Raw genomic sequence first — 12,423 nt, 5'->3', positions numbered from 1 at the left:
CGTGTCCCTGATCACTGCCCCCCCCCCCAGTGTCCCTGATCACTGCTCCACCAGTGTCCCTGATCACTGCCCCCCGTGTCCCTAATCACTGCCCCCCAGAAGGTAAAAAAAACATGCAGCCAACCCCTATAACCTGTCCCAGTGCTTGCAAAACCACCATACACCATATCAATGTCCTGATCCCCGCTATACCCCTTACCTCTACCATAATCACCACCATTTGCCATACCAGCATCCTGTTCACCCCCATACACCATACCAGCCCCCTGATCACCACAATACACCATCTCAGCATCCTAATCACCACCATACGCCATTCAGCACCCTGATTACTTTCATATACTTTACCAGCACCTTGATCACCACCATACTCCAAACCAGCGCCCTGATCACCACCATACGCCATCCCAGCATCCTGATTACCACTATATGCTTTACCAGCACCCTGATCACCACCATACGCCATACCAGCACTCGAATCACCACCATACACCATACCAGCGTCCCTGATCACCACAATACCCCATACCAGCACCCCATGATCACCACCATACCCCATACAGCACCCCGTGATCATCACAATGCACCATACCTGTGCCCTGATCACCACCATATGCCACCCCAGCATCCTGATCACCACCACATGCGATACCAGCACTCTGATCACCACCATACGCCATGCCAGTGCCCTGATCACCCCCATACGCCATACCAGCACCCCATGGTCACCACCATACACCATACCAGCACCTTAATCACCACCATATGCCATTCCATCGCCCTGATCACCACATTACGCCATACCAGCGCCCTGATCACCACCATACGCCATACCAGTGCCCCGTGATCACAACCATATGCCATACCAGCGCCCTGATCACCACCATACGCCCTACCAGCACCCTGATCACCACCATACGCCATACCAGTGCCCCGTGATCACAACCATATGCCATACCTATGCCCTGATCACCACCATACGCCCTACCAGCACCCTGATCACCACCATACGCCATACCAGTGCCTCGTGATCACCACCATATGCCATCCCAACATCCTGATCACCACCATATGCTATACCAGTACCCTGATCACCACCATACGCCATATCAGCCCCCTGATCACCACCATATGCCAAACCAGCACCCTGATCACCACCATACCTCATACCAGCGCTCTGATCACCACCATACCCCATACCAGCACCCCGTGATCACCACCTTATGCCATATCTGTGCCCTGATCTCCACCATACTCTGTACTAGTGCCCTGATCACCACCATACGCTATACCAGCACCCTGATCACCACCATACCAGTGCCCTGATCACCGCCATACACCATACCAGTGCCCTGATCACCACCATGCACCATATTAGTACCCTGATTACTGCCATACCCCATACCAACATCCTGATTACCGCCATACCCCATATCAGCATCCTGAGCACCGCCATACCCTATACTAGCATTATGATCACCATACCAGTGTCCTAAATTACTGCCATACCAGTGTCCTGATCACCACCATACCTCATACCAACATATTTATCACTTCCATACTGTAAGGTACATACCCCATACTAGTGTCCTGATCACTGCCATACATCATACCAATGTCTAGCATTTAGGGTCTCAACTAATCAATTTTTAAATATATTTCCCCTAGTTTGTAGACTCTATAACTTTCACACAGACTAAATATTATACACGGTTGTAGGTTAATTTTACCCAATAAATGTACCAGAATACATTTTGGCCTAAATTTATGTAGAAAGACCCGGACTGGAAGGGGGGTGAAAGTGTCCGACTTAAAGTGCTTAATTCATTATTTTTACTATATGAGTTGGTTCATTAGCACAGATATTATCAATTTCTTTTTTTTTTAACCACTTGCCGACCGCTCACTGGGACTGTACTGCGGCAAAGTGGCCCGATTCCGTCCAGCGACGTAGACCCTCCTCCCCTTGTGGGCGGCACTCGCGCGCCGCCGGAGGCTCGCTCCCGCTGTTTTCAGTCACAGCGGGAGTCGGGCCAGGGGAGGAGCAGTGGCGATCGCCGCCGCTCTTCCCCGATCGTCGGGGAATTGAGTCTGGAGATCCGCCCGCCTGTGTAAACAGAGCGGGCGGATCTCCTAAGTGACAAACAGTGACAGATTGCAGGGTTCAGCATAGCTGAACATGCGATCTGTCCCTGTGTCACTCAGTCACCTCCCCCCACACACATCAGTAAGCACCAGGCATACATTAACCCCTCCCTCTCCAATAAAATTAACCCCTTCCCTGCCAGTGTCATTTTTACAGTAACAGTGCATATATATATATAGCACTGATTACTGCAGTAATGTCACTGGTAACCCCAAAAGTGTCAAAAATGTCAGTCAAGGGTCCGATATGTCTGCCGCAATGTCGCAGTCCCGCAAAAAAAAACGCAGATGGCCGCCATTACTCGTTAAAAAAAAAAAACACCAAAAACTACAGAAATCTTTCCCTTAGTTAGTAAACGCAATAACTTTTGCGCAAACCAATCAAAATACGCTTATTGCTTATTTTTTTACCAAAACATAGGAAGCAGAAAACAAATTGGCCAAAAATTTTAAAAAAATTTTGATTTTTACATTTTTTTGGGGGGGAATTTCATATAAAATAATTTGAAAAATATTGTTATTTTTTCCAAATTTACGCTCTTTTTTTGTTTATAGCGCAAAAAGTAAAAATCGCACAGGTGATCAAATACCACCAAAAGAAAGCTCTGTTTGTGGGGAAAAAAAGGATGTCAAATTCGTTTAGGTACAGCGTCGCACGACCGCGCAATTGTCAGTTAAAGTCGCACAGTGCCGAATCGCAAAAAGTGGCCTGGACGTAAGACAGCAAAATCCTCCGGTGGTAAAGTGGTTAATAATGATCATTTATTATCATATTTATTGCGCTGCACTTTTCTATATAGAAAAAATACATAGGTCCGGTGTGTCGGCATCCCTATCGAATGAATTGACTGGAAGGGTGTAAAGGGAGCCCAATGATTGTGGTATTTATGAGAGGTGTGACATTCTCTGGGGACCCGGACTGAGATTTGTTGACCTTTTTCTTACTTCGTTTGACAAACCAGCAACCAAACCATGGCTGGTGATAACGTTATCTGAATTTGTGTTGAATTTGTTCCACTTGATGGAGGGTGTGCGAGGGCTGTGTCACTCTGCGCAAACAAAGACAGGAATCCATAACAGGGGCGTATCAGCTGGGATTGGGCCCGTCACTAAAACACTGCAGGGCCCCTGGGTCTTCTGTAGACAACTTAAGGCTGGACTCCATCCAGAACACTAAGATACTCCACTGAAAAGTTTTAGCTGCCAAAATTTTTGTAATTCTTCAGAGTTCATCCACTCCCATGATTCATCCAACTGTGTCACATTCATTTCTGGTAATAGAGTGACATCACTACTCAAAGTCTGCAACTTCCTGTGTCCTGTGTCACCATCCGCTCATTGGACTCCACAATGGTGAGTTCCTTTCTGTGCTCTCAGTTTGTGAAAAGAATACAGCATGACCACTTGACCAGGTCATGTCACACCATAGAAATGAATAGGCAGCCACTGGGCCAAGCTAACTGTCCACCATAGTATTGAATGGGAAGTCGCTGAGCCAAGCTATCCACTCTAGGAGTAAAATGTTGGCCACAGGAACAAGCTGTCCACCATAGAAATGAATGGGTGGCCCCTGGACCAAGCTGTCCACCATAGAAATTGGGTCAATTGTCCACCATAGAAGTGAATGCGCAGTGCTGGGCCAAGCTATAAACCATAGAAGTGAATGCATGGTGCTGGGCCAAGCTATAAACCATAGAAGTGAATGCATGGTGCTGGGCCAAGCTATAAACCATAGAAGTGAATGGACGACCACTGGGCCAAACTGTCCATAATAGAAATTAATACGCATTCCCTGGACCAAATTGTCCACCATGGAAAATAATAGGCTCCCCTGGACCAAGCTGTCTGCCAAAAAAATCAATGGGTAGCCACTGGGTCAATTGTTGACCATAGAAGTGTATAGGTGGTGCTGGGCCAAGATATCACCATAGAAGAAAAGGAACAGCCACTGGGCCGAACTGTGCACCATAGAAATGAATGGGCGTCCCCTGGACCAAGCTGTCCAATATAGAAATCAATGGGCAGCCACTGGGTCAATTGTCCACCATAGAAGTGTATAGGCAGTGCTGGGCCAAGCTATCACCAAAAAAGGGAATGGACAAACACTGGGCCAAACTGTCCACTATAGAAATAAATGGTCGTCCCCTGGACCAAGCTGCCCGCATAGAAATCAATGGGCAGCCACTTGGCCAAGCTGTCCACCATAGAAGCAAATGGACAGCCACTAGGCCAAGCTGTCCACCATAGAAGTGTATAGGCAGTGCTGGGCCAATCTATCACCAAAAAAGGGAATGGACGACCACTGGGCCAAACTGTCCATAATAGAAATTAATAGGCATTCCCTGGACCAAGCTGTCCACCATGGAAAATAATAAGCTCCCCTGGACCAAGCTGTCTGCCATAGAAATCCATGGGCAGCCACTGGGTCAATTGTCCACCATAGAAGTGTATAGGCAGTGCTGGTCCAAGCTATCACCATAGAAGTGAATGAACAGACACGGGGCCAAACTGTCCACCATAGAAATGAATGGGCGTCCTCTGGACCAAGCTGTCCGATATAAAAAACAATGGGCAGCCATTGGGTCAATTGTCCACCATAGAAGTGTATAGGCAGTGCTGGGCCAAGCTATCTCCATATAAGGGAATGGACGAACACTGGGCCAAACTGTCCACTATAGAAATAAATGGGCGTCCCCTGGACCAAGCTGCCCGCATAGAAATCAATGGCAGTCACTGGGCCAAGCTGTCCACCATAGATGCAAATGGACAGCCACTAGGCCAAGCTGTCCACCATAGAAGCATATGGACAGCCACTAGGCCAAGCTGTCCACCATAGAAGTGTATAGGCAGTGCTGGGCCAAGCTATCATCAAAAAAGGGAATGGACGAACACTGGGCCAAACTGTCCATAACAGAAATTAATAGGCATTCCCTGGACCAAATTGTCCACCATGGAAAATAATAAGCTCCCCTGGACCAAGCTGTCTGCCGTAGAAATCCATGGGCAGCCACTGGGTCAATTGTCGACCATAGAAGTGTATAGGTGGTGCTGGACCAAGCTACCACCATAGAAGTGAATGAGCAGCCACTGGGCCGAACTGTGCACCATAGAAATGAATGGGCGTCCCCTGGACCAAGCTGTCCGATATAGAAATCATTGGGCAGCCACTGGGTCAATTGTCCACCATTGAAGTGTATAGGCAGTGCTGGGCCAAGCTATCACCAAAAAAGGGAATGGACGAACACTGGGCCAAACTGTCCATAATAGAAATTAATAGGCATTCCCTGGACCAAATTGTCCACCATGGAAAATAATAAGCTCCCCTGGACCAAGCTGTCTGCCGTAGAAATCCATGGGCAGCCACTGGGTCAATTGTCGACCATAGAAGTGTATAGGTGGTGCTGGGCCAAGATATCACCATAGAAGTGAATGAACAGCCACTGGGCCGAACTGTGCACCATAGAAATGAATGGGCGTCCCCTGGACCAAGCTTTCTGATATTGAAATCAATGGGCAGCCATTGAGTCAATTGTCCACCATAGAAGTGTATAGGCAGTGGTGGGCCAGGCTGACACCATAAAAGGGAATGGACAAACACTGGGCCAAACTGTGCACCATAGAAATGAATGGGCGTCCCCTGGACCAAGCTGTTTGATATTGAAATCAATGGGCAGCCATTGGGTCAATTGTCCACCATAGAAGTGTATAGGTAGTGCTGGGCCAAGCTATCACAAAAAAGGGAATGGACGAACACTGGGCCAAACTGTCCACTATAGAAGTAAATGGTCGTCCCCTGGACCAAGCTGCCCGCATAGAAGTCAATGGGCAGCCACTGGGCCAAGCTGTCCACCATAGAAGCGAAAGGATAGCCACTGCACCAAGCTGCCCACCATAGAAGAAAATGGATGGCCACTGGGCCAAGCTGCCCACCATAGAAGCGAAAGGACAGCCACTGAGCAGTGCTGCCCGTCATAGAAATGGTGGGGAGGGGGGGCTAATAATTTCTGTATTATGGGACCAGTCCTGGGCTTGTGGGACCTCAGAATTCCGCTCCAATCCTGAATTTGTTTCTTAAAAACTTTACCCTAACCTTAACCAAATACACAAACATTTACAGTGTATCTAAAGCTGGAACTTTTTTATTTTTTGACCCTCTGTCAGGTTGTCATCGGGATCGGTGACCCCACCAGGAAGATCCCCCTCTGGGGTCTACTGTCTGAGACAGAACTTGATGGGAAGTCCCAAATTGGTATTGTCACCATAACAGGAAGTGAGGGGAAACTTCCAAAGAAGAGGCCTGTTTTGGTGACACCTGTTCCGTCTTCGGGACAGGAAGTGAAAGAAAATGTCCCAGGTGGGACACAGGTAGAGTTGCCACCTCATCCCTTTAAAACAGAACACAAATTAATTACACAGGTTCTGAGGCTAATTTAATGCAGAGAAGGCTCCAAGTGAGTTTAATTACCACCTTAATCAGCCACAGAACCTGTGTAATTCATATGTGTTCTGTTTTAAAGGGATGAGGTGGCAACCCTACACACAGGGCAGCAACGGACATCTAACCGGTGGCATAACGTGGATTGCAAGCCCCGGGGACACACTTCTGGGTGGGGATGAGCTCGGGCATGTTCAGACATCAAAGCGTCAGCCAACCATAGGTGGTGGAGGCATTCCAGTCCTACAGCCGCACATTTACAAGGAGTGCATGCCATGGCAGGTTGTGGAGGGCCTCCGCTGCCTATGATTGGCTGTTGGCTTTGACAGGTTCCCGGTTCAGATTTGCGTCCAAACACGCTTGAGCTCACCCCTACCGATTGTGACTTCCTGTCCCGTGACAACGGCTCCCTTCACTTCTTGTCCTGTTGTCACAGGGACAGGAAGTGAGATGAAATACCCCTCCTGCGCTACATCAGGGATATGTGTGACCCCGTTTGTGGGTGGGGGTGTTTCATCTCACTTCCTGCCCCTGTGACAACAGCATAAGCAGTGAAGGGAGCCGTTGTCACCAATCGGTAGCCAGTAGTGTATTTAGGTTTTGTGCTGCCCTAGGCCTGACTAAACTTGGGCACCCCCTTATTTAAATATGACCCACCCCTTCCTGTACAGGCCACACCCCTTCATGTTTATGACCCGCCCTGTTATCTGTAAACCACAGACTACAACCAGTTTTTCAGTGCCCATCAGTTTCCATAAGTTCAGCCTCATCAGTGCAGCCTTATGAGTGCAGCCTCATTACTGGCCATCGGTGCAGCATATCAGTGCAGCCTCATCAGTGGCCATCAGTACAGCCCCGTCCGTGGCCATTAGTGCAGCCTATCAGTGCATCATATCAGTGCCCATCAGTGCTGCCTTATCAGTGGCCATCAGCGCAGCCTCATCAGTGGCAGTCATTGCAGCCTCATCAGTGGCCATCAGTGCAGCCCATTAGTGCCCATTAGTGCAGAATATTAATGCAGCCCCATCAGTGAAGCTTATCGGTTCCCACTTTTTTGCTGCCCCCCTGCAAAGTGCCGCCCTAGGCCTGGGCCTTGTTGGCCTAGGCCAAGATACAGCACTGTCGGTAGCGTCCCCACATCCCGCTGGCTGCCATGGCACATTGCTGTATTGCTTTGCTCATTATTTCTATGTAATACAGCATTTATTTATGCGTAACAAGGTCACTTTGATGATAAATCAGACATTTATTGACAGGGAGGTGAACATTTATTTCTCAGGGACGGGGACACTCTATGTGGACACCATTAGTGACAAGTTCTCCTTAGGAACATTGGCTCCCTCACAGAACTTCAACTTTCCCGCCTTCTGCGCGAAGACGCGTTACGTGACCCGTCATCGCGTCCCGAGCCCGACCCCGCCCCTATTGCACAGCTCCTTCCTCCTTCGTGACGTCACCCCCGCTCCTCCGTGCTGGATCTCGGACTGGCGACTCTCGCGAGACTCTCCCCCCCCCCCCCCCCTGTGGAGAAAGTGACAGGCAACATGGCGGAAGATGTGGTGGTTCGGTGTGTCTGCGACTGAGAGGAGGAAGAGAGAGGAAAGATGAGTCAGGGGGCCGCTGAGGGCGAGCCCGAGGCCAAGGTGCTGCACACCAAGAGGCTGTATCGTCTCTCATCTTTTTTTCTTACACCCACTCCCCCCTTCCCTATCTCATCTTCCACCTTCTTCTTTTCATTAATCACATTCCACATCCACTATTAACTACATTTATTCTGCTAGAGCTTTTTCTACTGCAATAATCACTTCTCATCCATCCAACATTTCAAGAACCTTCCCCCTAGGACCGAACCTATCCTATCATCCCACTCCAAACTATAATATACCAACTATGACACCCTTATCCCCCCCCCCCCACTTCCCACCATACCATATTCCATAACACATCATTACTTCTTCTAACCCCCCACTCCCATCCCACTCTCCCCCCCCCCCCCCTTTATCCCCCACCCCTTTTCTTTTCCATTCCCTTATCCTTCCCTCCTCCATATCTACCCCTTCTTTCATTACCCCCCTTAATACACCCTTCCCAACCCACTTATCACTCTAACACAAACACAAAACACCAAACCCACCACTTTCAACCACAACACCCACTCAAACCAACACTCACCCTCATTCCCTCCATCCCCTCTAATTTACCACTTTCAACCCTACAAACAACCAACAAAAACAAAACAAAACACAAACCCCCCCAACAACACCCCCAACAAAACCCACCCCCCCAACCCCCCAAAACCCCCCCCAACAAACCCCCCCCAACAAACAACAAACCCCCCAACAAACCCCCACCCCCAACAACAAAACCCCCCAAAAACCAAAAAACCAACAAAACCCCCCCAACACCCCCAAAACCCAACAACCCAAAACCCCAAAAACCCCCAACAAACACCCCAAAAAAACACAAAAAACACCCCCAAAAACACCAAAAAAACCCAAAAAACCCCAACAAAACCCACAAAACACCCCAACAAACACCACCCAAAAACACCCCCCAACAAACACCCCAACAAACACCACCCACACAAAAAACCCCCAACAAAACCCCAACAAACACCCCAACAAACACCCCCCAACAAAACCCCCCCCAAACCCCCCCAAACCCCCCCAACAAACACCCCCCCCTTCTTCACACCCCCAAAAACCCCCCAACAAACACCCCCCCAACAAACAACCCCAAAAACAACAAACCACCCCAACCACAAACACCCCCCCAACAAACCCCACCCAAAACACACCCCCCCAAAAACACCCCCCAACAAACACCCCCCCAACAAACACCACCCCAACAAAACACCCCCCAACAAACACCCCCCCAACAAACACACCCCCAACAAACACAACCCCCCAACAAACACCCCCCCCAACAACAAACCCCCCCAACAAAAACCCCAACAACAACCCCCCCAACAACAACCCCCCCCTTCTTCTCAACCCCCCCAACAAAACACACCCCCCCAACAAACACAACCCCCCCCCCCCCCCCCCCAAACACCCACCCACCAAACCCCACAAAACACCCCCCCCCCACAAACCCCCCCCTTCAAAACCCCCCCCCCCTTCAACACCCCCCCCCCCCACAAACACCCCCCCCCAACAAACACCCCCAACACCCTCCCCCCCCCCCTTCAAACCACCCCCCCCCAACAAACCCACCCCCCCCAACTTCACCCCCCCCCCCAACTTCACCCCCCCACCCCAACAAACCCCCCCCAACCCCCTTCAACAACCCCCCCAACCCCAACAAACACCCCCCAACAAACACCACCCCCCCCCAACTTCACACCCACCCCCCCCCTTCAACCACCTCCCCCCCTTCAAACACCCACCCCCCCCCTTCTTCTCCCACCCCCCCCCCCCAACAAACACCCACACCCCCCAACAAACACCACCCCCCCCCCAACAACCCCCCCCCCCCCCCAACAAACACCCACCCCCCCCCCAACAAACACCCACCCCCCCCCCCAAACTCCCCCACCCCCCCCACAAACTCCCACTCCCCCCCCCTTCTTCACCCTCCCCCCCCCCTTCAAACACCCACCACCCCCCCCAACAAACACCACCCCCCCCCCCCCTTCATACTCCCACCTCCCCCCCCACTTCTCTCCCCCCCCCCCTTCTTCACCCACCTCCCCCCCCCTTCTTTCACCCTCCCCCCCCCATTCTTCTCCCACCTCCCCCCCCCCTTCTTTCTCCTCCCCCCCCCCCCTTCATTCTCCCTCCCCCCCCCCACTTTCTCCCTCCCCCCCCCCCCTTCTTCTCCCCCTCCCCCCCCCCCTTCTTTCTCCCTCCACCCCCCCCCTTCTTCTCTCCCTCCTCCCCCCCCCTTCTTTCACCCTCCTCCCCCCCCCCTTCTTTCTCCTCCCTCCCCCCCCCCTTCTTTCTCCCTCCTCCCCCCCCCCCTTCTTTCTCCCTCCTCCCCCCCCCCCCCCTTCTTTCTCCCTCCTCCCCCCCCCCCCTTCTTTCTCCCTCCTCCCCCCCCCTTCTTTCTCCCTCCTCCCCCCCCCCTTCTTTCTCCCTCCTCCCCCCCCCTTCTTTCTCCCTCCTCCCCCCCCCCCTTCTTCTCCCTCCTCCCCCCCCCCCCCTTCTTTCTCCCTCCTCCCCCCCCCCTTCTTTCTCCCTCCTCCCCCCCCCCTTCTTTCTCCCTCCTCCCCCCCCCCTTCTTTCTCCCTCCTCCCCCCCCCCCCTTCTTTCTCCCTCCTCCCCCCCCCCCCCCCCTTCTTTCTCCCTCCTCCCCCCCCCTTCTTTCTCCCTCCTCCCCCCCCCCCCTTCTTTCTCCCTCCTCCCCCCCCCTTCTTTCTCCCTCCTCCCCCCCCCTTCTTTCTCCCTCCTCCCCCCCCCTTCTTTCTCCCTCCTCCCCCCCCCTTCTTTCTCCCTCCTCCCCCCCCTTCTTTCTCCCTCCTCCCCCCCCTTCTTTCTCCCTCCTCCCCCCCCCCCCCTTCTTTCTCCCTCCTCCCCCCCCCCTTCTTTCTCCCTCCTCCCCCCCCCTTCTTTCTCCCTCCTCCCCCCCTTCTTTCTCTCTTCTCCCTCCTCCCCCCTTCCCCCCCTTCTTTCTCCCTCCTCCCCCCTTCCCCCCCTTCTTTCTCCCTCCTCCCCCCTTCCCCCCCTTCTTTCTCCCTCCCCCTTCCCCCTTCTTTCTCCCTCCTCCCCCCCTTCTTTCTCCCTCCTCCCCCCCCTTCTTTCTCCCTCCTCCCCCCCCCCTTCTTTCTCCCTCCTCCCCCCCCCTTCTTTCTCCCTCCTCCCCCCCCCCCTTCTTTCTCCCTCCTCCCCCCCCCCTTCTTTCTCCCTCCTCCCCCCCCCCCTTCTTTCTCCCTCCTCCCCCCCCCCCTTCTTTCTCCCTCCTCCCCCCCCCCCTTCTTTCTCCCTCCTCCCCCCCCCTTCTTTCTCCCTCCTCCTCCCTCCTCCCCCCCTTCTTTCTCTCTTCTCCCTCCTCCCCCTTCCCCCCCTTCTTTCTCCCTCCCTCCCTTCTCTCACCCCTCCTTTGTCCTCCCTCCCTCCCCCCCCCTCCTCCCTTCCCTCGGTGTTCATGGTGGGAGCGATCCTAGGAGGAGGTCACATGATGGGTGAGGGGTTCTAGGCCATCCACACCAGAGCTTCTCTTTCACTCTATAATATTATGTTCTCTCCCGGCAGGGCGGTGGTGGAGACGGTCCATCGGTTGGATCTGATTATTAACAACAAGACCGCCTATCAGGAAGTCTTCAAACCGGAGAATATCAGTTTACGCAACAAGTAAGTGGAAGGCCGAACCCCTTCACCATCCCTGCTGAGAAGGAAGCAGTGGCTTCATATAATGGACACTCGTTACTGCCCCCTACTGTACATATTTACTGACCAGCAGTACACAGTGGCAAGAATTTAAAGTGTCAGCTCCCCGTTATCCACTTCCCCCCCCACTGAATGTCATATGACGTCGGGGACTTGGAAGTGGCGATATCTGAATGATGGGGGCAGCTGCAGGCATCATTCACATATCTTCTTTTATTTTTTCTGTCAGCAATTCCCTGCACTGTACAAACAATCATAGCGGCTGCTCAGCTGCTTAATGGTTTTTACAGGCGGTGCAAGGGGACAATCCCTGCCCCCGCCCCCTTCTCCCCTTCCCGCCCTCCGGTGCTTCTACCGGCAGAATCGATTTCTTCTGTCTCAGAAGGGATGCATGGAGAAGAGGGGCCACTGGATTGACTGCGGGGGTGAACCCCAGAGATGAATAGAGCAGGGATCGGGGAGGTGGGGGGAGGGGTGTATAATAGCACACTTATATTATTTGCACTCAGCAAAGAA

General features: G+C 52.4%; 2 protein-coding genes across 2 annotated transcripts in view; one reads left to right on the top strand and one right to left on the bottom strand.

Moving 5' to 3' along the window:
* Positions 1 to 12,423, bottom strand: part of LOC309543141 (uncharacterized protein) — a gene marked incomplete at its 3' end in the record, with an annotated part of 1,180,881 nt that overhangs the window by 939,694 nt on the left and 228,764 nt on the right. The window lies entirely within an intron of this gene.
* SMG5 (SMG5 nonsense mediated mRNA decay factor) overlaps positions 8,191 to 12,423 on the top strand; it is a 41,467-nt gene continuing 37,234 nt past the window's right edge. Inside the window, 2 exon segments of the mRNA XM_082242526.1 lie at positions 8,191 to 8,223; positions 11,773 to 11,871. The gene's annotated coding sequence lies outside the window, so the exon portion shown is untranslated.

Source organism: Pelophylax lessonae (assembly GCF_965119305.1).
Source record: "Pelophylax lessonae genome assembly, chromosome: 13".
Taxonomy (NCBI): domain Eukaryota; kingdom Metazoa; phylum Chordata; class Amphibia; order Anura; family Ranidae; genus Pelophylax; species Pelophylax lessonae.
Note: the sequence above shows the minus strand (reverse complement) of the source record. Positions and strands in the feature narration are given on the sequence as shown.